This window comes from Triticum urartu, chromosome 2A, assembly GCF_056163025.1.
Source record: "Triticum urartu cultivar PI428250 chromosome 2A, HENAU_Tu73, whole genome shotgun sequence".
Taxonomy (NCBI): Eukaryota; Viridiplantae; Streptophyta; class Magnoliopsida; order Poales; family Poaceae; genus Triticum; species Triticum urartu.
This window is the reverse complement of record NC_141874.1, coordinates 404,079,112-404,102,867: the sequence shown is the minus strand read 5'-3', so window position 1 is coordinate 404,102,867 and position 23,756 is coordinate 404,079,112.

Genomic DNA, 23,756 nt, shown 5'->3' with positions numbered 1-23,756 from the left:
TCATGAAAAAGAATTGCCTAGTAAGGATGAAATAATTGGTCTTGCTTCTATTGTTGTGCCACCTATTGATCCAATAGAAAAATATTTGCTAGACCATGAAAATGATTTACATATGCATGAAAGAAATGAAATAGATAAGATTTTATTTAACAACGTCCTCTACTTAAACACAATTTGCTTATTAAAACTCTAGGAGATCCTCCTACACCTAAAGGTGATCCTGTGTTTGAATTAAAACAATTACCAGACACTTTGAAATATGCTTATCTTGATGAAAAGAAGATATATCCTTTTATTATTAGTGCTAACCTTTCAGAACATCAAGAAGAAAGATTATTGAAAGTTCTAAGGAAGCACCGAGCTGCTATTGGATATACTATTGATGATTTAAAGGGCATTAGTCCCACTCTATGTCAGCACAAGATTAATATGGAACCTGATGCTAAACCTGTTGTTGATCACCAATGTCGGTTAAATTCGAAAATGAAAGAAGTGGTAAGAACGGAAATATTAAAACTTCTAGAAGTAGGTATAATCTATCATATAGCTAATAGTAGATGGGTAAGTCATGTTCATTGTGTCCCTAAGAAAGGAGGTATTACTGTTGTTCCCAATGATAAGAATGAACTTATTCCACAAAGAAATATTACAGGCTATAGAATGGTAATTGATTTCAGAAAATTAAATAAAGGAACTAGAAAAGATAATTACCCTCTAACTTTTATTGCTCAAATGCTATAAACATTATCTAAGCACAGAAATTTTTGCTTCCTAGATGGATACTCTGTTTTTTTCAAAAAATACCTATTTCTCAACCTGATCAAGACCACTTTCACTTGTCCCTTTGGAACTTATGCTTATAGATGTATGCCTTTTGGTTTATACAATGCACCTACTACCTTTGAAAGATGTATGACTGCTATATTCTCTGACTTTTGTGAAAAGATTGTTGAGGTTTTCATGGATGACTTCTCTGTTTATGGAAGTCTTTTGATGATTGTTTAAGCAATCTTGATCGAGTTTTGCAGAGATGTGAATAAACAAATCTTGTCTTGAATTGGGAGAGGTTCCACTTTATGGTTAATGAAGGTATTGTCTTGAGTCATAAAATTTCTGAAAGAGGTATTGAAGTGGACAAAGCTAAGGTTGATGCAATTGAGAAAATGCCATGTCCTAAAGATATCAAAGGTATTCATAGTTTCGTAGGTCATGCTGGTTTCTATAGGAGATTTATCAAAAACTTTTATAAAATTTCTAGGCCTCTTACAAACCTTTTGCAAAAGGATGTACCTTTTGTTTTTGATGATGATTGTTTACAGGCCTTCGAAACACTCAAGAAAGCCTTAATCTCTGCACCTATTGTTCAACCACCTGATTGGTACTTGCCTTTTGAAATTATGTGTGATGCTAGTGATTATGTTGTTGGTGCTGTTCTAGGGAAAAGAGTTGATAAGAAACTGAATGTCATTCATTATGCTAGTAAAACTCTAGACAGTGCTCAACGAAATTATACTACTACTGAAAAAGAATTTCTAGCAGTGGTGTTTGCTTGTGATAAATTTAGATCTTACACTGTTGATTCAAAAGTTATTGTTCACACCGACCATGCTGCTATTAAATGTCTTATGGAAAATAAAGATGCTAAACCTAGACTTATTCGATGGGTTATCTTGCTACAAGAATTTGATTTACATATCACTGATAGAAAAGGAGCTGAGAACCCCGTAGCTGATTACTTGTCTAAGCTTGAAAATGTGCTTGATGACCCACTACCTATTGATGATAGTTTTCCTGATGAGCAGTTAGCTACAATAAATGTTTCTCGTAGCACTCCTTGGTATGCTGACTATGCTAATTACATTGTTGTTAAATATTTACGACCTAGTTTTACATACCAACAAAAGAAAAAAAATCTTCTATGATTGAAGACATTACTTGTGGGATGACCCACATCTTTATAAATAAGGAGTAGATGGTATTATTAGACGTTGTGTACCTGAGCAAGAACAGGGACAAATCCTATGGAAATGTCAGTCCGAAGCATATGGAGGGCACCATGCAGGAGACAGAACTGCTCACAAGGTATTGCAACCTGGATTTCATTGGCCTACTCTCTTCAAGGATGCCCGTAAGTTCGTCTTATCTTGTGATGAATGCCAAAGAATATGTAATTATTCACTTGCTGTTGAACTATTTGATGTTTGGGGATTTGATTACATGGGACCTTTTTCCTTCCTATAATGGGTATACACATATTTTGGTTGCTATTGATTATGTTACTAAACGGGTAGAAGCTATTCCAACCAGTAGTGCTGATCACAACTCCTCTATTAAAATGCTTAAGGAAGTTATTTTCCCAAGGTTTGGAGTCCCTAGATATTTGATGATTGATGGTGGTTCACACTTTATTCATGGTGCTTTTTGTAAAATGCTTGCCAAGTATGATGTTAACCATAGAATTGCAACACCTTATCATCCTCAGTCTAGTGGTCAAGTTGAACTTAGCAATAGAGAAATAAAATTAATATTTCAAAAGACTGTCAATAGGTACCAGAAGAATTGGTCTAAGAAATTAGATGATGCACTTTGGGATTATAGAACAACATATAAAAATCCTATGGGTATGTCTCCTTATAAAATGGTTTATGGAAAAGCTTGTCATTTGCCTCTTGAGTTAGAACTTAAAGCTTATTGGGCAATCAAATAACTCAACTATGATTTCAAACTTGATCGTGAAAAGAGGTTATTAGATATTAGCTCATTAGATGAATGGAGAACCCAAGCTTATGAAAATGCCAAGTTATTTAAATAAAAAGTTAAAAGATGGCATGACAAAAGAATTCAAAAGCGTGAGTTTAAAGTTGGAGAATATGTTCTTTTGTACAACTCTCATTTTATATTCTTTGCAGGAAAACTCCTCTCCAAATGGGAAGGTGTGGCACCCCAGCTCAGAGAAAACCGAAACGCCCCGTATTCCAGCCCAGAGATCGAGGAGAAGTCTTCTGGAATATGGCACTGCTTAGCATAGAACAAACCAGCTTTCTATTATTACACGAATATGATTACAAGGTCTCCGATATTACAATGAATAACATCGGTACGGCGACACTACGCCATCCTAAGTTGCTCTATGCAAGCAGCAGAACAACTCGAAGCAGCGGAATAACTCTAGCAGCAGAAAAACTACTGGCAGCGGAACAACGATGATGGCGGTGAACTCCAATCCACAGGGACTCTGGCTGGAACGCTTATCCTAGCTCGCAAACAAAGAATCCATGGCAAACAAGCATGCAATCCAGGCATGACCTGCAAGCTGGCATGACATGCCAGGTCAGTACATTGAATGTACTTGCAAGCTCACAATAAACCAGAAGCATTCAAGACAAACAACAGCATGGAAATTATAGGTTAAGTAGGAATTAACATGAGATCCTCATAATAACATGACATGAACAACATGACATCCAAAGTAGTACTCCCAAAATAATACCAACTACCATCATGAAAATAATCATAATAGCCACTAAGAATCCAAAGGCAACATGAACATGATACCGCTAGAACAATATGAGCATAGCATGAACATATGAATCTGATGATACTAGCATGCAACAAGATAACACTACATGCACCAATTATTCTGCTCGGGTTATCTCGTAACCATCACATGCAGCACTTACCAACCTCGGACATCACATGATCATCTCAGGATCAAATCAAGCTTGGTATAAACAATACCATAGTAATCATTAAATGACCACAAGGAGCTTGATCTTTACCCATGATTCTCACACAACATCACGAATATCCAACAACTCGGTATCCTCGATACCACCGTGATCCTTCCGGCGATCACAAACACGACCAACACTTGGTCTCAAACCGTGATCCTTACGGCGATCACAACCACGACCAATATTTGGCTGGTGATCCTTACGGCGATCACAACCACGACCAATATTTGGCCCGTGATCCTTACGGCGATCACAACCACGACCAATATTTGGCCCGTGATCCTTACAACGATCACAACCAACTTATCTCATCTTTGAACCGGGGTTGTTATTAATCAAGTTATTATTAATACTGTTGACTCATGGTGGGACCGACACGAACTGGGCCCTTATCTGCGGGTGCGGCTATCGATAGATTAATATACACTCTGCAGAGGTTAGCACATTGTACCCACACCACGGAACCCATGGCCTCGCACTCCCATTCGGGTGGACCAATGGCGTTCCGACAAAACCGATCTATTGTCATGACACTCTCCCGGCCACTCCGAGCCACTCCCAACTAGGTTAGTCCTGGGTGGTCCCGTGTCTACCAAAGACACCCCGACCACCGTCGTGGTAAAACTCCCTCAGGGTGAAAACTCCCTCACGTGGCCGGATCCATAAAAACAACTGGCACACAAGGTTATGTCTGCTAACCGGGCTAGGGTACGCACGCCCATAACATTCCCTAGTTGGGACTGATCGGAACGTCTCGGGAGGAGGTCTATTCCTTCGTTGACCGTGAGAGCTTGTCATGGGCTAAGCTGGGACTCCCCTGCAGGGATTTGAACTTTCGAAAGCCGTGCCCGCGGTTATGGGCAGATGGGAATTTGTTAATGTCCGGTTGTAGATAACTTGAACCTTAACTTAATTAAAATGAATCAACTGAGTGTGTTACCGTGATGGCCTCTTCTCGGCGGAGTCCGGGAAGTGGACACGGTGTTGGAGTAATGTTTGCGCAGGTTGTCTCTAGTTTCTCGCTCGCGCTTTGCCTCCTCTTCTCGCTCTCTTTTGCGAACAGGTTAGCCACCATATATGCTAGTCGCTTGCGGCAGCTCCACTTATATTCACCTTACCTTACCTATTAAGCTTAAATAGTCTTGATCGCGAGGGTGCGAGATTGCTGAGTCCCTGTGGCTCACAGATTACTATTACACCAGATGCAGGTCCAGATGATTCCGCTCCAGGTGACGCGCTCGAGCTCAAGTGGGAGTTCGACAAGGACTCTCAACGATACTATGTTTCTTTTCCTGATGATCAGTAGTGGTGCCCAGTTGGCGATGATCGGGACCGTGTCGCATGTTGGGTTTATCTTCTATTTTGGCGCCGTAGTCGGGCCTTGAGTGTTTCGTTGATGTAATGTTATTTATGTACTTGATTGACGTGGCGAATGTAAGCCAACTATGTTATCCCTTTTTATTATCTATATTACATGGGATGTTTGTGATGATTGCCTGACTTGCGACATATGCCTTCAATGCGATTATGCCTCTAAGTCGTGCCTCGACACGTGGGAGATATAGTCGCATCGAGGGTGTTATAAGTTGGTAATCAGAGCCATCCCGACCTTAGAAGCCCCATTGCTTGATCGTTTTTAGCAGCCGAGTTGTGTCTAGAAAAATGTTTTGAGTCATCTAGGAATTATATATCTGAGAGTTTAGGAATTCTTTTTACTTCCCAGTCTCCTCATCACTCTGGTAAGGCATCCTGACATAGAGTTTTTACTCTTCTCTTCTCAAATTTCACTAAATTTTTTTTAGGATCACGCGGGTATCTTGGAATCGTTCTGATGGTTTTATGACGAGAACATTGTCTTGGTGCCTCCTGCCAGGGGTTTTGTGGAAGTGTCCTGGGGAGTTGAGCTCTGAGGTGTTGTCGTCATAATTTTATCGTTGTAGTTTTGGAATACCTGAGTTTAGTACACCGACATCGAAAATCTCTTTTATGCAGTTCGTTGGTGAGATAACCTCGACGCCACCCAGTACTGGGGCAGGAGTTCGGGAGTATCGCCATAACTTGTATAACGGATGCTTTTCGAAGGTTGAGGTAGATGGTTTCCGAAGTTTTTCTCGGTTATGTGTTGAAGGATGGATACAGCTGGATGTAGGATTTGCTAGTTTGGGTGAGATATTATGCTTCCCCTGTATCCCCAACACCTGATTGCATAACCGGAAAGGTTCGGGAGTTTCATAGGTGGGAATTCTTGTAGCTCTAGTTCTTCTTCCACGGATATTGGTTTGAGATTGGGATTTCTTACCGATTATTCGTTCTCGATCCGTACCTTGTTGATTTATTTCTCTACCTTAATTCTACGTGGCTTCTCAATTTATGGATATGTGACCATTTCAAGAGGAATGCATTCGTTCATTTTGTTCGGATGTGAAGACTTTATGTTGCAATTTTCATTCCGTTGGATTCAGCTTCAATATTTATATGTCTATGTGCTAACGGTGGTCAACCTCTTTAGGATGGCTCCCGCTAAGAGCACCAATCAGAATCAGAATCAAGATCCGCCACCACCTCCACCTCCTCCGGAGGCATGGCAAGCTGTGATGGCCGCAACCAATGCAAACACACAGTTGATCATGCAAATTCTTCAAGAGCGTAACCAAGGGAATCAAGGCAACAATCAGAATCACTTTTCTACACTCAACCAGTTCCTTGCTAACGGGCTAAAGACTTTCAGCAATTGTGTTGAGGCAACCGATGCTGATGATTGGGTTGGGGGAGGAGCTATGGGGTCCGGGCAGTCCTCTGGTGAGGTCAGGAGGGAGGGAGAGGGCTCGGGTCGTCCGAATTTAGCTAAGGCCATGCGGCGGCCATGGCGGCAATGGAGACTCCAGAGAGCTCCTTGGGCTCGAGGGGACGGCTAGGCGGGACCGGAGGAGGGTTGTGAGGCTGGTGCTGAGCTCGGACAAACCTTCGATCGCCTCACTGACATCTCAAATGAGCTTCAAGCACTTGGTGCCACTGACATCACTGACCATGAGGTGGTGAAGAAATTGCTGAGATTTCTGGATTCCTCATTTGACACTCTGGCATTGATGATACAAGAACGTGTTGATTACAAGTCACTTGATCCCATTGATATTCTCGAGAGGCTAAATACTCATGAGTTCCAACTTGCTGAAAAGAGAGATCTCTATGGTTCAAGCTATGGCAGAACACGTGCACTGAAGGCCAAGGCAGTATCTGAGTCCGAAGATGAGCCATGATCTGGCTCTACTCGTGAAGAAGTTCCAAAAGTTCTCAAGACGTGGTCGCCTTGGAAGATCCTCAAGGAGCAACGATTCCTCATCTAGTGACTACAAGAAGATGCTCTGTCACAAATGCAAGAAACCTGGACATTTCATTCAAGATTGTCCTCTGTGGGAAAAGGAATCAAAGAAGAAGAAATACAAGGATTACAGTTCTGATGATGCGAAGAAAAAGAAGAAATCGACAAAATCCTCATCAACAAAATCCTCCAAGACTTCATATCACAAGAAGAGCATCTCCAAGAAGGCCAGGGCATTCATTGGCAAGGAAATGGACTCTAAGGCTGAATCTGAAGATAATGAGGAAGAGGAGTCATCTGAGGAGTCCGAATCCGGAGTGGCGAGCCTTGCTCTCGCTACTGCATTCGTCAGCAAGTCTATCTTCAACACTGAAGAAAATGACCTCACCAACAAGGCTGATGAAGGCGATGATGACTACGCTCCCACCTATTGCTTCATGGCAAAGGGTGCCAAGGTACTCAAATATACCTCCTCTGAATCAAGTGAGAATGAATCTGATGAAAACCTTAAACCCAGCTATTCTAAACTTGCTAAGATTGCTATAAAACAACAAAGGGCTTTAGAAAAGGTTCAAAACATGCTAAATAAAAGTGATGATATGTTGGGTGAAGAAATGGATCGCACTGAAATGTCAGGACCCCGATTCGAAGCCACATCGATCTAGCCGGTAACACATCATATCACTTTGCGGCCTCACGCACGGTATCCCACAGGTGTCGCCTTACCATGGCCCGGGACCGTTTGCACCTTTTGGCTCACGTATATGATTGTGTCGCTAGCATCCATATGACAGAGAACCCGGGCCGACATGGCTAGTCGTGAACCCAAAGCGGCACAGGCCTATGGAGACAGGCATACATGAATCACATCGAGCATGTCGGTCATCAGCGAGTGATTCTGGGCTGTGGCACTGGGCTAACAGGACTCCGGGGGAACCCGGGCTGTAGCAGGCTAGGCAGGACTCCGGATGTCACCGCGTGACATTTCCCCGAAGGGACAGACATAGGAACGATGTGAAACACATGCCGGCCAGTCAAGTGTCCTGAGCAGTAGTGCTGGGCTAGCAAGACTCCGGTGAACCGGGCTGTGGCGGACTACTATGGCTCGAGGAACACTAGACTACATTTCCCCATAAGAAAGGCTGCCAAGGATAAACAACTAGATTGTCGGATCCCACTCATACCAAGCATTTCAATCATACACACAATATGCCCAATATGAGTACATACAACATGGAATCACAACAAAACTCTACAACTCAAGTACTTTATTTAAAGGCTCCAGAGAGCCATACATAACATGTTCATACAGATAGGGGTCACATGACCTGACACTCAAGTCATACAATCATACAAGCACAAGCGAAAGCAACTAGTCTGAGTACAGACACTAGAAAGAAAGAAGGCTTCTCAAAGCCTGTCTATCTACATAGGGCCCTCCATGGCCAGGATCACCACCTGGGTGGCTAGTCACTCATCGACCTTAAGGTCTACGTAGAACCCATCGGAGGGGGCGGTGTTGTCATCTGAAAACAGTAATTAAGCAAACATAAGTACAAAGGTACTCAGCAAGTCTTACAACAGAACCTACTTTACATGCTTATTCTCAAGAAGGTGGTGGGGTTATTACAGCAAGCTAGCTTTGACTCTTGGCTAAGCTATCCTACGAAACTCCACTAGTAAAATAGTTTTCGCACATGAGTCCACTACTCACCAACACAATACTCCACCGGGGATCCTCTATCGTGATCCTACGAGAGGGCCATCCTCGATACTCACACTTACCTTGAGTCTTTTAGTAGTAACCATTAACTTGTCTATGAACTGTATAGGCAACCAAGTAGTCCTTTACCACGGACGCGGCTATTCGAATAGTTTTATACCCTGCAGCGGTGTACTTCGTCACACATGTTTCCACCACTTAGCGTCTGCACACGACATGTGCTCGGCAGACTTCAAGCGAAAGCCGACGTGGGTGTAGACCACGACTTGACTAACTGCGCAAGTCTCTAGTCCAGGTTCATCGCCTAGTCAGGTTCCATCCGCAAGGAAACCCGGCCGAGGTGTCCTCAACGGCCCCAAACGATGTGTACAGAGTCTCGAGACGCCAAACGGGCGCCCGGCATACCCGGCCACTGTGTATCTACCGCATCATAGCCCACCCCTAAGGTCAGCGCTACGCATGGCCGCCAACACATAACCTACAAACACCAGAAACTAGTTGCAACTCCTGGACAGAGGGCGAGAGGGGTCAGTAAGTCGAGCGGGGTCATATTTCGGGGCCCAATGTGTTGTAGTAGCTGAATCTTAAATCACGCATACAGATCTCAGTTCTTATGGACGGTCTCAATGAAACAACCCACCATGTACTCCGACATGGCCTCTCATCGATACCTTTACCAAAACATGTTCAACACATCCCTCACGTTACCGACATAATCATATCACTCTAGCCCATCACCCAGATGAACCAGACCTGACACAACTCTAAGCATAGCAGGCATAGCAAGGTAGGAATCACATACATGGCTCAATCAACTCCTACACATGCTAGTGGGTTTCATCTAGTTACTTTGGCAATGACAGGTCATGCAGAGGATAAGGGTTCAACTACCGTAGCACACAGCAGTTTGAATCGCGTTGTCTTAATGAAGTAAACAAGAGCAGAAGCGAGAAAATGGGTTTGTATCGGAATGATCAATGGGTTGCTTGCCTGTTGTAGAGGTAGTAGGGTACTGCCCTTTAGATGGATACTCGGGTTTATCCTCGGAGGCAGAACCTACCACGAAAGACACACCGAACATAATCAACACATGGCAATATGCAACAATATGATGCATGCTATGACATGGCAAGATGAAAGTGTCTTGGCCTAATGCAAGCTAAAACAGAAGGGGATGAACTCATTTGAATCAAAGATTCAAATATTAGCTCATTAAACATGGCCTTATAAGTGCATTACCTTATTCTGCTTAAACAGCAAGGTTAACTTGTTTTGTCATGCATAAAACCAGTACAGATGGATAGATTGAATTTTTCTGATCATTTTTCATATATAAATCTTTGCATTTGGAGCTATGGTTGATTTTCTATGATTTTTAGAAGTTTTGGATATTTTCTGGAATTTCCTATATAAGAATAATTCCAGTAATTGAATTAATGCGTCAGCATGACATAGGTGTGACGTCAGCGGTCAACTGGGTCGGCCAGGTCAAACCTGACTGGTGGGCCCTCTCTGTCAGTGTCACAACTAGTTAATAGAATTAGATTAACACTAATTAGCTGTCAGTGGGGCCTGGGCCCACATGTCAGTGTCTAAACTAATTAGAATTAGTTAAAACTAATCTTAAACTGATTAGCAGACCGGCCCCACCTGTCATAGACCCAGGAGGGTCTACCTGGGCCCGCACAGGGGTCAAACTGATTCAAACTCACCAGCGGCTTGACGCCGGCGACGACAGACGCGGCGGAGGGGCTCGGGTTTGCGACTCCGGCGACCAAATCGATGGCAGAGAGCAGCTACGTGACGCGGGGAGCGAGGCGCGTCGTTTGGTGGAGAAAGTGGAGCTCGGGGAGGCTTGGAACGACGTCGGCGACGACCTTGGTGGTCGCCGGAGTTCGGGCGTGGATGAACCCGACGCTACGGGGCACGGTGAGGTGCGGGGAGTGGTGCGTTAGGCTCCTGGGAGCGCGTGGAAGACGAAGGCGTGCTCGGATTCGAGCTTACGCGCCTGTGGCCACGACGGCGACATGGCCGGCGGAGCCGAGCTCTCAGCCTCGATGGCAGAGGTGGTTGGAGGACGCGGACGAGCGCGGGGAGAGGGGGAAACGGTGGCGGAGCTCACAGCGGTTGCAGGGGAGTGATCGGCGAGCTCGGGGAAGGGGTGGAGCGATGGGGATCTCCGGTGGCCGGAGATGAGAATGAGCTCGGTGCGGCGTCTCCAGGGCGAGCGAGTGCACGGAGCTCGGCCTACTTGATGCAGTCAACGATGGCGGAGCTTCCTGGCATGTCAGGGCAGCAAATGGACGGCGGTGGCTGCGGTGAAGCTTGTCGGCGGCGATGGCTGCCCTCGGTAGGAAGAGGGAGAGAGAGCCAGAGAGGGAGAGAGGCCACGGGGAGAGTGGGAAGAAAGAGAGGGGGACGTGGGGGTCGGCGTGGCACCCCTAGACGCCTCCAGGGAGTCGGCAGAAGCAGGAGGTGGCCGGCGTGTGGCCGCGGGCGCCGACCACGCGCTCCTCGTCCTCCTGGCGGGAGGAGGAGGACGACTGGCAAGGCCAGTTGACTGGGCCGAGCCAGGTGGGCTGGGCCAGCACAGGTGAGGCCCAGGTGGGTTTCCCTCTCTCTCTTTTTCTTATTTGTTTTCTTTTCTATTCTTTTCTGCAACTGTTGGGCTTTATTAAAAATACCTAGACATCTTTAAAAATCCTGAAAATAATCAGGGGCTCTGTTTAGATTATTTCCAACAGCCCACACTTATTTCCAGAATTGTTTGAGCATTTAAATTAATTTATAGCATTTAAATGCCCAAATTCAAATACTTATGATTTAATTCAATGACCTTCTGTTGACCTAGAAAATTGTGCACCAATTTTGCCAGAGGTTCTAACCCAAGACAAAGAGAGTGAACTTTTTAGAAGGGCATTTCAGGTTCATTGAAAATAATTTTAGTAAACCCTAGTTGTTTCCAGGGGGGTGCTGGGGTTTCTGTCTTCCCCATTTCAAATTTAAAAGGAATTTAAACATGATGCACACTCTAATGCTTGAACTAACTAGGGTGTGACAACTCAGCCCCACTCAAAAGAATCTCGTCCCGAGATTTAGGATCCTCCGGAAAGAAGGTGGGGTACTCGAGTCGAAGACGATCCTCCCTTTCCCAAGTGGCTTCTTTCTCGAATGGTGTGACCATTGAACCTTGAGAAACTTGATATTATGACATCGAGTGGTACGCTTGGCTTGATCAAGGATACGAACGGGATATTCCCGATATGAGACGTTATCTTGTAGATCAAGCTTTTCGTGGTCCACTCCACGGATAGGATCCGCGAAGCAACGCCTGAGTTGAGAAATGTGGAAGACATCGTGAACTCTGGAAAGATGTGAAGGTAGTTCCAATTGGTAGGCAACTTCTCCTCGTTTGGCAAGAATGCGAAAGGGTCCAATGTAACGAGGAGCCAATTTGCCTTTGATACCGAAACGATGGGTTCCCTTTAACGGAGTAACCCGAAGGTAAGCCTTCTCGCCGACTACATAAGTCATGAGCTTATGTTTACGATCATATTGACTCTTTTGACGAGATTGGGCTATTTAGAATTTCTCACGAATAACGCGAACCTACTCTTCTGCTTCCTGAATCATATCCGGGCCAAAGAGTTGTCTTTCCCCGGTTTCTGACCAGTTAAGAGGCATTCGACATTTTCGTCCATAGAGAACTTCGAAAGGAGCCTTGCCCAAGCTAGCTTGATAACTATTGTTGTAAGCGAACTCCGCGAATGGAAGGCATTTCTCCCAACCCATTCCGAACGAGATGACAGAGGCTTGGAGCATATCTTCCAGAATTTGATTAACTCGTTCTACTTGACCACTTGATTGAGGGTGGAAGGCGGTGCTAAAAGAGAGACGAGTTCCCATAGCATTTTGGAAACTTTCCCAAAATCGAGAGGTGAAGAGACTCCCATGGTCTGAGTTAATTTCCAATGGGACACCATGAAGAGACACTATTCGGGAGATGTATAAATCGGCTAGCTGGCTAGCGGTGATACTCTCACAAACAGGTAGAAAGTGGGCTACTTTGGAAAGACGGTCGATCACGACAAAGATGGCATTATTCCCTCTTTTGGTCCTGGGAAACCCAGTGATGAAATCCATAATGATTTTATCCCATTTCCACTCGGGAATAGCCAAAGGTTGAAGGGTGCCAGCAGGCCGTTGATGCTCTGCTTTAACACGACGACAAACATCGTAGCTAGCAATGTATTGAGCGATTTGTCTTTTCATCCTAGTCCACCAAAACCTCTGGCGTAGGTCTTGATACATTTTAGTACTACCGGGATGAATGGTGAGAGGGGATTCATGAGCTTCCTTAAGGATCAACTGGCATAGATGTTGTTTCTTGGGAACCACCAAACGGTTCTTGAAGAAGACAACACCTCGCTCATCCATGGAAAAACATTTAGCAGCTCCGCTAGCAATGTTTTCCTTAATTCGGAAAATGCCCTTATCACGCTTCTGGGCAGCTATGATTTGATCCGTAAGGTTAGGCTTCGCCACCAGGGTGGATAGAAATCCTCGAGGAACAATGTGAAGATTAAGCTTACGAAATTCCTCATGGAGAAGTGGTTGACTTTGTTGTAACATCAGGTTGTTACAATAGGACTTACGACTTAGTGCATCAGCCATGACATTGGCTTTGCCCGGGGTGTAAGTTATTCTTAAGTCGTAATCCGAGATCAACTCGACCCAACGTCTTTGCCTGAGATTCAAATCTAGTTGGGTGAAGATATATTTCAAACTTTGGTGATCGGTGAAGTTCTCGCAACGATTACCATGGAGGTAATGTCGCCAAGTTTTGAGTGCATGGACTACAGCTGCAAGCTCTAGATCATGTGTGGGATAGTTTTCCTCATGTGGGTGTAATTGCCGTGAAGCATAGGCAATTACCTGACGATCCTGCATTAGTATGCAACCTAGTCCTTGTCGCGAGGCGTCGCAATAGATAACAAAGTCCTTGGAGAAATCTGGTGGTACCAGTATGGGAGCAGATGTCAGGCGTCTTTTCAGTTCCTCAAAGCTGAACTCGCACTGTGGAGTCCACTCGAACTTTTTATCTTTCTTGAGGAGTTCAGTTAGAGGTTTAGCAACCTTGGAGAAATTCTCGACGAAGTGGCGGCAATAGCTCGCTAAGCCAAGGAAACTCCGAACTTGCTTGACCGTCGCAGGTGGAGTCCAATCAAGGACGGCTTGAACTCGCTCGGGATTGACAGCAATACCCTTACCAGAGATTACATGGCCTAGATAGGTCAGTTCTGGCAACCAAAATTCACACTTAGAGAATTTGGCATAAAGGCGATGCTCTTGAAGTTTCATCAATACCAGCCTTAGATGTTCGGCATGTTCCTCTTCATTCTTGGAGTAGATGAGTATGTCATCGAGGTATACTACGACGAATTTATCCAAGTACTCCATGAAGACCGAGTTCATTAACCGAGAGAAGGTAGCTAGGGCATTGGTTAAACCGAAGGACATAACGGTGTACTCGTATTGGCCATAACGAGTAACAAAGGCCGTTCTGGGAATGTCCCCGTTTCTGATTTTGATCTGATGGTAGCCTAACCTCAAATCCATCTTGGAAAAGACTGAGGATCCAGCGAGCTGATCATACAGATCGTTGATCCTGGGAAGTGGATACTTGTTCTTGATGGTGACCAAGTTGACAGGTCGGTAATCTACAACCATTCAATCCGTTCCATCCTTCTTCTTGACGAAGAGGATGGGGCAAGCCCAAGGAGAGGAACTAGGACGGATGAAACCCTTGTTCAAGGACTCATCGAGTTGGTTCTTAAGCTTGGCTAGTTCTAAGGGTGCCATCTTATAGGGTCTTCTAGAAATTGGAACGATTCCTGGAACAAGGTCTATCACAAACTCGACATCCCTGTTAGGTGGAACACCTGGCAGTTCTTCTGGAAAGACATCCGGAAAGTCTCGGACTACCGGAACATCTTCAAGGTCTGGAAGGGGGTTGGCATTTAGGGAGTAAAGCTGGCGCTTGGCCACTCGAGTTAAGACATTGACTGTCTTGCCTGATGGGTGAGTAAGTTGAACGGTTCTAGTGGCACAATCAATCTTAGCATAATGAGCTGACATCTAGTTCATACCCAAAATGATGTTTATGTCCGAGGACTTGAGAGCTATTAAGGATGCAAGGAAGACAAGTCTATCGACAAGAATTTTGTTCCCATGGCTTACTCTAGAAGTTTGCCATCTAGAGCCAGGGGTTTGAATTTCCATGGTAGAGGGCATGTCACAGAATGTCGTGTTATGCAATCGAGCATAGTTCTCGGATATGAATGAATGAGATGCTCCAGTATCGAAAAGAACAGATGCCGGATGGCAATTAACAAGGATCGTGCCAAGGACGACATTAGGATCCTCATGAGCCTCCTCGGCTGAAACATAGTTGACATGGCCACATGTAGTAGTAACCGGCTTGGCATAGAATATCTTTCCCGCTGGCTTACCACGGCCAACAGACTTTCCAGTTTGATTGGGGTTGTTGTTCTGGGGACACTCTCGGCTATAGTGACCCGGATCTCCACACCTGAAACATGTCACCACATTGGGGCGTGGAGTAGCATTAGCAGCGGGGCCACCATAGGGCTTGGGCAGTGCAAATTGCTGGTTGGGACGAGGCACCTCAAAGGATGGCCTCGGGATGAACCTGGGTGGCAGTGCCGTGCTTGGGATCCACACCCGGCGCTTCTGAGCTCCAGAGCCGGATGAAGAGCCAAAATCACGTGAGTGCTTGCGTGAAGCGTCATAATCAGTCTGGCCTATCTCAGCGCTGATGGCTTTATTGGCCAACTTTTGAAAGGATGTGCACTCGTGCAGACGAAGATCGCGGCGAAGCTCAGGGCTAAGTCCCTTGCGGAACCTTGCCTGCTTCTTAGCATCGGTAGACACCTCTTCGGGAGCATAACGTGCCAGATTCCCAAATTCACGACTATAAGCATCCACAATCAGTCTTCCTTGGGTGAAATTGCAGAACTCCTCCCTCTTGCGATCCATGAGACCTTCCGGAATGTGATGCTCACGGAAAGCCTCACTGAATTCAGCCCAAGTAGTAATTTGGCCGACCGGGCGCATAGCTTCGAAGTTTTCCCACCAAAGGCTAGCAGGGCCTTCAAGATGATAGGCAGCATAAGTAACCTTGTCGGCTTCGGCTACGTTGGCAGAACGTAGCTTGTGGGTGATGCTGCGAAGCCAGTCATCCGTGTCGAGGGGCTCGACGGAATGGTTAAACTTTGGTGGGTACAACTTGATAAAGTCATTGATTAACACCAAGTCATTTCGCGGGTGGCGTGCAGTGTTCTGCTCAATCCGCTCTAGCAGGCGGTTAGTCTCACGCTTGTTTCTTTCCGCCTCCAGCATTAGTTCGGCCAGAGAAGGCGGATGAGGCAGATTTTCACCCCTAGCTGCACTGGCTTCCCCCTGCTCCGGGGCAGCAGGGTTGCTGCGGGTGTTGACCATCCTAGGGGAAAAAAACAAGACAACGGTTTAGATAAGGATGGCTCAAACTTAGCAAGGAAGTGCAGAATGTAATGGATAACACGAAATGCAGAGATGTTCATCCGTATGTCATGGTAATATAAAACTGCCATATATATACCAACGGTCATACACATCATACATAGTTTAGTACAAGCCCAGGCTACAGTACAACTATGATGAAAGACATTACATCTCATCGGAGGCATTCCAAGCTCCTATACATTATTTGTCTACACCTCCGGAATTGATTACACACAAAGTCATATTCCACAAGTCACGCAGGACAGTGAAGATACAACTATTACAATACTAGTGGTACTACTACTAACTCAGACAGCTCCATAGTAGTCCTCATAGAAGTCACCTCCATAGCCTGGAAGTTCAACGTGATCATCCGGGAACAGATGGTCCTGAGGAGCCTGTGGACCATAGGGGCTAGGATGAGGCCTTGGACCAACAAACAATGGCCTGCGGGGACCACGGGGTGGGGTGATGCCTCCCACATCACGCCAATCCACCATGTCTAGCAGAGCAGATCTCACAGGATACAGATCCCTTGTATCCATACATCCAGCTTGCACCGCAGGTGCAAACCGAGTCAATGTGGCCTAATGATCAGCACGGGTATTGAAAAGCTCCAGCCTCAAGGCCCGATTCTCTCGGTCCTTATCTTCGAGCATCTCGGCAGTGGTACGAGTTAATGAGTCCTCCTGAGTGGAGTCAGCATAGATAGCCTGAAGATACCCTTGCGCTCCCGGAAGTGAAGCTGGCATGTAATGGAAGTCGGTGTTCCGAAGCAGGCGAGTCCGGACTCGCATGATGGTCATCATGGAATAGGCAGCATCCTGCACAGCCATCTCAACAGTAACCCCGAGACCATAGGAATAGTGAAGGGGCTCGGTAGATCCAGGATAAGAAGGAAATATCCTGACGGTGCAGAAATATTGGCTTTAATTAAAGTCTCGGAACTGCTCTTCGACAGTGTATTCGGGATACCAACGGTAACCCGTCTCGATCATTACCCGGACTAACATAGCAGTATGACCGGGCACGTCGAGGCACCGGGTCAGGCGAACCACTTGGTTTCGAGCACGGTTGGCCATCTGTAAGCACAACCACAATGCAAAGACATTAGAATTTCTAGGGAAAATTGGACAGCATAACAGCTGTAAATGCTCAGAAAAAGATATGAGACATCCACAACAATTTGCAATACCACTCAACCACACCATATCAAGGTTCTGATTCAACTAGCAACATACTAGAAGTAGTAGAAACTGAACTGGGGCTTGTAACAACAATCCTATAAGCTACTACGGATTAGTAACACGTGAACCTGATAGAATAAGAGAGCCTAGTCCTTAACCCACGTTGAATGAGAAGAGAATGACTCAGATCAGAGGGCATAAACTAAAGGAGTAAAAGAGCCTTACGTTCCCTCCCACAATCAATTCCCCTACATATAACTAAAGCATTTCTAGACTCGACATCGACCAGTTTGGCTCAACGAACCTACAGGCAGTCCGGCTCTAATGCCAACGCTATCAGGACCCCGATTCCAAGCCACATCGATCTAGCTGGTAACACATCATATCACTTTGCGGCCTCACGCACGGTATCCCACGGGTGTCGCCTTACCATGGCCCGGGACCGTTTGCGCCTTTTGGCTCACGTATATGATTGTGTCGCTAGCATCCATATGACAGAGAACCCGGGCCGACATGGCTAGTCATGAACCCAAAGCGGCACAGACCTATGGAGACAGGCATACATGAATCACATCGAGCAAGTCGGTCATCAGCGAGTGATTCCAGGCTGTAGCACTGGGCTAACAGGACTCTGGGGGGACCCGGGCTGTAGTAGGCTAGGCAGGACTCCGGATGTCACCACGTGACATTTCCCCGAAGGGACAGACATAGGAACGATGTGAAACACATGCCGGCCAGTCAAGTGTCCTGAGCAGTAGTGCTGGGCTAGCAGGACTCCGGTGAACCGGGCTGTAGCGGACTACTATGGCTCGAGGAACACTAGACTACATTTCCCCATAAGAAAGGCTGCCAAGGATAAACAACTAGATTGTCGGATCCCACTCATACCAAGCATTTCAATCATACACACAATATGCCCGATATGAGTACATACAACATGGCATCACAACAAAACTCTACAACTCAAGTACTTTATTTAAAGGCTCCAGAGAGCCATACATAACATGTTCATACAGATAGGGGTCACATGACCCGACACTCAAGTCATACAATCATACAAGCACAAGCGGAAGCAACTAGTCTGAGTACAGACACTAGAAAGAAAGAAGGCTTCTCGAAGCCTGTCTATCTACATAGGGCCCTCCATGGCCAGGATCACCACCTGGGTGGCTAGTCACTCGTCGACGTCAAGGTCTACGTAGAACCCATCGGAGGGGGCGGTGTTGTCGTCTGAAAACAGTAATTAAGCAAACATGAGTACAAAGGTACTCAACAAGTCTTACAATAGAACCTACTTTACATGCTTATTCTCAAGAAGGTGGTGGGGTTACTGCAGCAAGCCAGGTTTGACTCTTGGCTAAGCTATCCTACAGAACTCCACTAGTAAAATAGTTTTCGCACACGAGTCCACTACTCACCAACACAATACTCCACCGGGGATCCTCTCTCGTCATCCTACGAGAGGGACATCCTCGGTACTCACACTTATCTTGAGTCTTTTAGTAGTAACCATTAACTTGTCTATGAACTGTATACGCAACCAAGTAGTCCTTTACCGCGGACGAGGCTATTCGAATAGTTTTATACCCTGCAGGGGTGTACTTCGTCACACATGTTTCCACCACTTAGCGTCTGCACATGACATGTGCTCGGCAGACTTCAAGCGAAAGCCGACGTGGGTGTAGACCATGACCTGACTAACCGCGCAAGTCTCTAGTCCAGGTTCATCGCCTATTCAGGTTCCATCCGCAAGGAAATCCGGCCGGGGTGTCCTCAACGGCCCCAAACGATGTGTACAGAGTCCCGAGACGCCAAACGGGCACCCGGCATACCCGGCCATAGTGTATCTACCGCATCATAGCCCACCCCTAGGGTCAGCGCTACGCACGGCCGCCAACACATAACCTACAAACACCAGAAACTAGTTGCAACTCCTGGACAGAGGGCGAGAGGGGTCAGTAAGTCAAGCGGGGTCATATTTCAAGGCCCAATGTGTGGTAGTAGCTGAATCTTAAATCATGCATACAGATCTCAGTTCTTATGGACGGTCTCAATGAAACAACCCACCATGTACTCCGACATGGCCTCTCATCGATACCTTTACCAAAACATGTTCAACACATTCCTCACGTTACCGACATAATCATATCACTCTAGCCCATCATCCAGATGAACCAGACCTGACACAACTCTAAGCATAGTAGGCATAGCAAGGTAGGAATCACATACATGGCTCAATCAACTCCTACACATGCTAGTGGGTTTCATCTAGTTACTGTGGCAATGACAGGTCAAGCAGAGGATAAGGGTTCAACTACCGTAGCACACAGCAGTTTGAATCGCGTTGTCTTAATGCAGTAAACAAGAGCAGAAGCGAGAACATGGGTTTGTATCGGAATGATCAATGGGTTGCTTGCCTGTTGTAGAGGTAGTAGGGTACTGCCCTTCAGACGGATACTCGGGGTTATCCTCGGAGGCAGAACCTACCACGAAAGACACACCGAACATAATCAACACATGGCAATATGCAACAATATGATGCATGCTATGACATGGCAAGATGAAAGTGTCGTGGCCTAATGCAAGCTAAAACAGAAGGGGATGAACTCATTTGAATCAAAGATTCAAATATTAGCTCATTAAACATGGCCTAATTAGTGCATTACCTTATTCTACTTAAACAGCAAGGTTAACTTGTTTTGTCATGCATGAAACCAGTACAGATGGATAGATTGATTTTTTCTGATCATTTTTCATATATAAATCTTTGCATTTGGAGCTATGGTTGATTTTCTATGATTTTTAGAAGTTTTGGATATTTTCTGGAATTTCCTATATAAGAATAATTCCAGTAATTGAGTTAATGCGTCAGCATGACATAGGTGTGATGTCAGCGGTCAACTGGGTCGGCCAGGTCAAACCTGACTGGTGGGCCCTCTCTGTTAGTGTCACAACTAGTTAGCAGAACTAGATTAACACTAATTAGCTATCAGTGGGGCCTGGGCCCACATGTCAGTGTCTAAACTAATTAGAATTAGTTAAAACTAATCTTAAACTGATTAGCAGACCGGCCCCACCTGTCATAGACCCAGGGGGGTCTACCTGGGCCCGCACAGGGGTCAAACTGAGTCAAACTTGCCGGTGGCTTGACGCCGGCGACGACAGACGCGGTGGAGGGGCTCGGGTTTGCGTCTCCGGCGACCAAATCGATGGCGGAGAGCAGCTACGTGACGTTGGGAGCGAGCCGCGTCATTTGGTGGAGAAAGTGGAGCTCGGGGAGGCTTGGAACGACGCCGGCGACGACCTTGGCGGTCGCCGGAGTTCGGGCGTGGATGAACCCAACGCTACGGGGCACGGCGAGGCATGGGGAGTGGTGTGTTAGGCTCCTAGGAGCGCGTGGAAGACGAAGGCGTACTCGGATTCGAGCTTACGCGCCTGTGGCCACGGCGGCGACATGGCCGGCGGAGCCGAGCTCTCGGCCTCGATGGCGGAGGGGGTTGGGGGATGCGGACGAGCGCGGGGAGAGGGGGAAACTGTGGCAGAGCTCACAACGGTTGCAGGGGAGCGATCGGCGAGCTCGGGGAAGGGGTGGAGCGAGCGGGGCGGCGAGGGGGATCTCCGGTGGCCGGAGTTGAGAATGAGCTCGGTGCGGCGTCTCCGGGGCGAGCGAGCGCACGGGGCTCAGCCTACTTGATGCAGTCGACGACGGCGGAGCTTACTGGCATGTCGGGGCAGCAAATGGACGGCGGTGGCTGCGGTGAAGCTTGTCGGTTGCGATGGCTGCGCTCGGCAGGAAGAGGGGGAGAGAGCCAGAGAGGGAGAGAGGCCACGGGGAGAGTGGGAAGAAAGAGAGGGGGACGTGGGGGTCGGCGTGGCATCCCTAGACACCTCCAGGGCGTCGGCAGAAGCAGGAGGTGGCCGGCGTGTGGTCGCGGGCGCCGGCCACGCGCTCCTCGTCCTCCTGGCAGGAGGAGGAGGATGACTGGCAAGGCCAGTCGACTGGGCCGAGCCAGGTCAGCTGGGCCAGCACAGGTGAGGCCCAGGTGGGTTTCCCTCTCTCTCTTTTTCTTATTTGTTTTCTTTTCTATTTTTTCTGCAACTGTTGGGCTTTATTAAAAATACCTAGACATCTTTAAAAATCCTAAAAATAATTAGGGGCTCTGTTTAGATTATTTCCAACAGCCCACACTTATTTCCAGAATTATTTGAGCATTTAAATTATTTTATAGCATTTAAATGCCCAAATTCAAATACTCATGATTTAATTCAATGACCTTCTTTGACCTAGAAAATTGTGCACCAATTTTGCCAAAGGTTGTACCCCAAGACAAAGAGAGTGAACTTTTTAGAAGGGCATTTCAGGTTCATTGAAAATAATTTTAGTAAACCCTAGTTGTTTCCAGGGGGTGCTGGGGTTTCTGTCTTCCCTGTTTCAAAATTAAAAGGAATTTAAACATGATGCACACTCTAATGCTTGAACTAACTAGGGTGTGACATGAAACTTTGACTGAAAATCTTCAGAGACTTCAGTCCAAGCTTGACAAACTTCAAAGTCATCATAACACTCTCTTATAGGATCATGAGAAGCTTTCTTATGAATTTCTTCAAAGAAAGCAAGACCTTGAGAAGCTAAGGGTGAGTTATGAAGATCTTCAGAAGGAGCGTGATTCATTACTTGCTCAACAAATCAGCGCATCTCAGGAAGAATTTGTTCCTCCATGCTTGAAGTGCATTGAACGTGAATCTGCTAATTCTTCACCTGAATGTTCAAATGCTGCTAATGTTTCAAATTCTTCAGATGCCTCTGCTATCACTAATTCCTCATCTGAGGACATTGCTAGTTTCACTGACGATGCAGGGTAGAAGGAATTGTACACGACAGGCATGTACAAAAGCCTCAAAGGGCATCAGGCTCTTTGTGATGTGCTTAAAAAGCAGATCCTCAACAGGAACCCTAGGAAAGAGGGTATCGCCTTTGAGAGGAAACTCAATGCTGATGGTACATATTGGAAGCCTTAGTAGTACCCCAAAACTACATGGGTTGCTGCAAAGGGACCTCCAGTTGATCCATCTAACTTATCTGGATTTGCATGTGAATCTCCTCATTCTGATGATGAGTCAATTGACTCCAACTATAAGCTATTCAAAAATCCGAATGGTGAAGTATTTGCTAGATATGTTGGCACTAACTACAGGAACGGCTGCCCTATGCAGAAAATCTAGGTTCCCAAAAGATGTCTTGAAAATCTTCAGGTGAATGTCATCATGACACCACCTGTGAAGAATAGGAACCCCAGATCAAATTCTTCATATGGACCAAATTCCTCATATGGATCAAAGTCCTCATATGAACATCATCGTGCTAACCCATTTGTTTCGCATGGAAGATCTAAGGATTATGGATATGTGCATTATTCTTCAAATCATTATGTCCATAAGTCCTCAAAGAATTTCTCTGCATACTCTTATGCTTACGCTAACCCCTCTTATGTGAGACGAAATGGACTGGCTTCTATGCCATCCTTCTCGTATGGAGCTCACAGAATGATGAACTCTTTGCCACCCCTTCAGATGTGGGTGGTGAAGAAAAAGAACTAATCTCTTCTACAGGGTCAGGTCTCCAGATGCACATAATCGTCTGAAGAATTTGCTGGAGACCTGAGCATGCCTAAAAGGATGCAGGCTAACCATGAAGAAATGAACTTTCATTTCTCACGTCCTCATATTGCTTTATCAGTTCTTTTACTTGATGAAATTTATGTGATGAATTGATGTCATATTCTTCACTGATGAAGTATATGAGTTTGTAAACTGTACTAATTCATCTGCAGGATGATTAACCCAAAGCCACTGAGTGGGTCCTCGATAGTGGATATACAAACCACATGACTGGTGACAAAAATCTATTGATGGATGCTCCATTATCTCCGTCGCATCTGAAGCATATCATCTTTGCTGACAAAGGAAAAAGTCATGTACTGGGTCTAGGTAAGGTTGCGATTACAAAAGATCGACAAATGGACAAAGTTATGCTTGTTGAGTCCCTAGGATACAACCTTATGTCTGTCTCAATGCTTTGTGATCTTGATATGGTTGTTGTCTTTGGCAAGTACCGTTGTGTTGTGGTTATGGAAGCTGACAATTCCAAAGTCTTCGAAGGCTTTAGGAGAGGAGACCTGTATATTGTTGATTTCTCTACAGGACCACAACCAGCCGTGTGCTTACTTGCA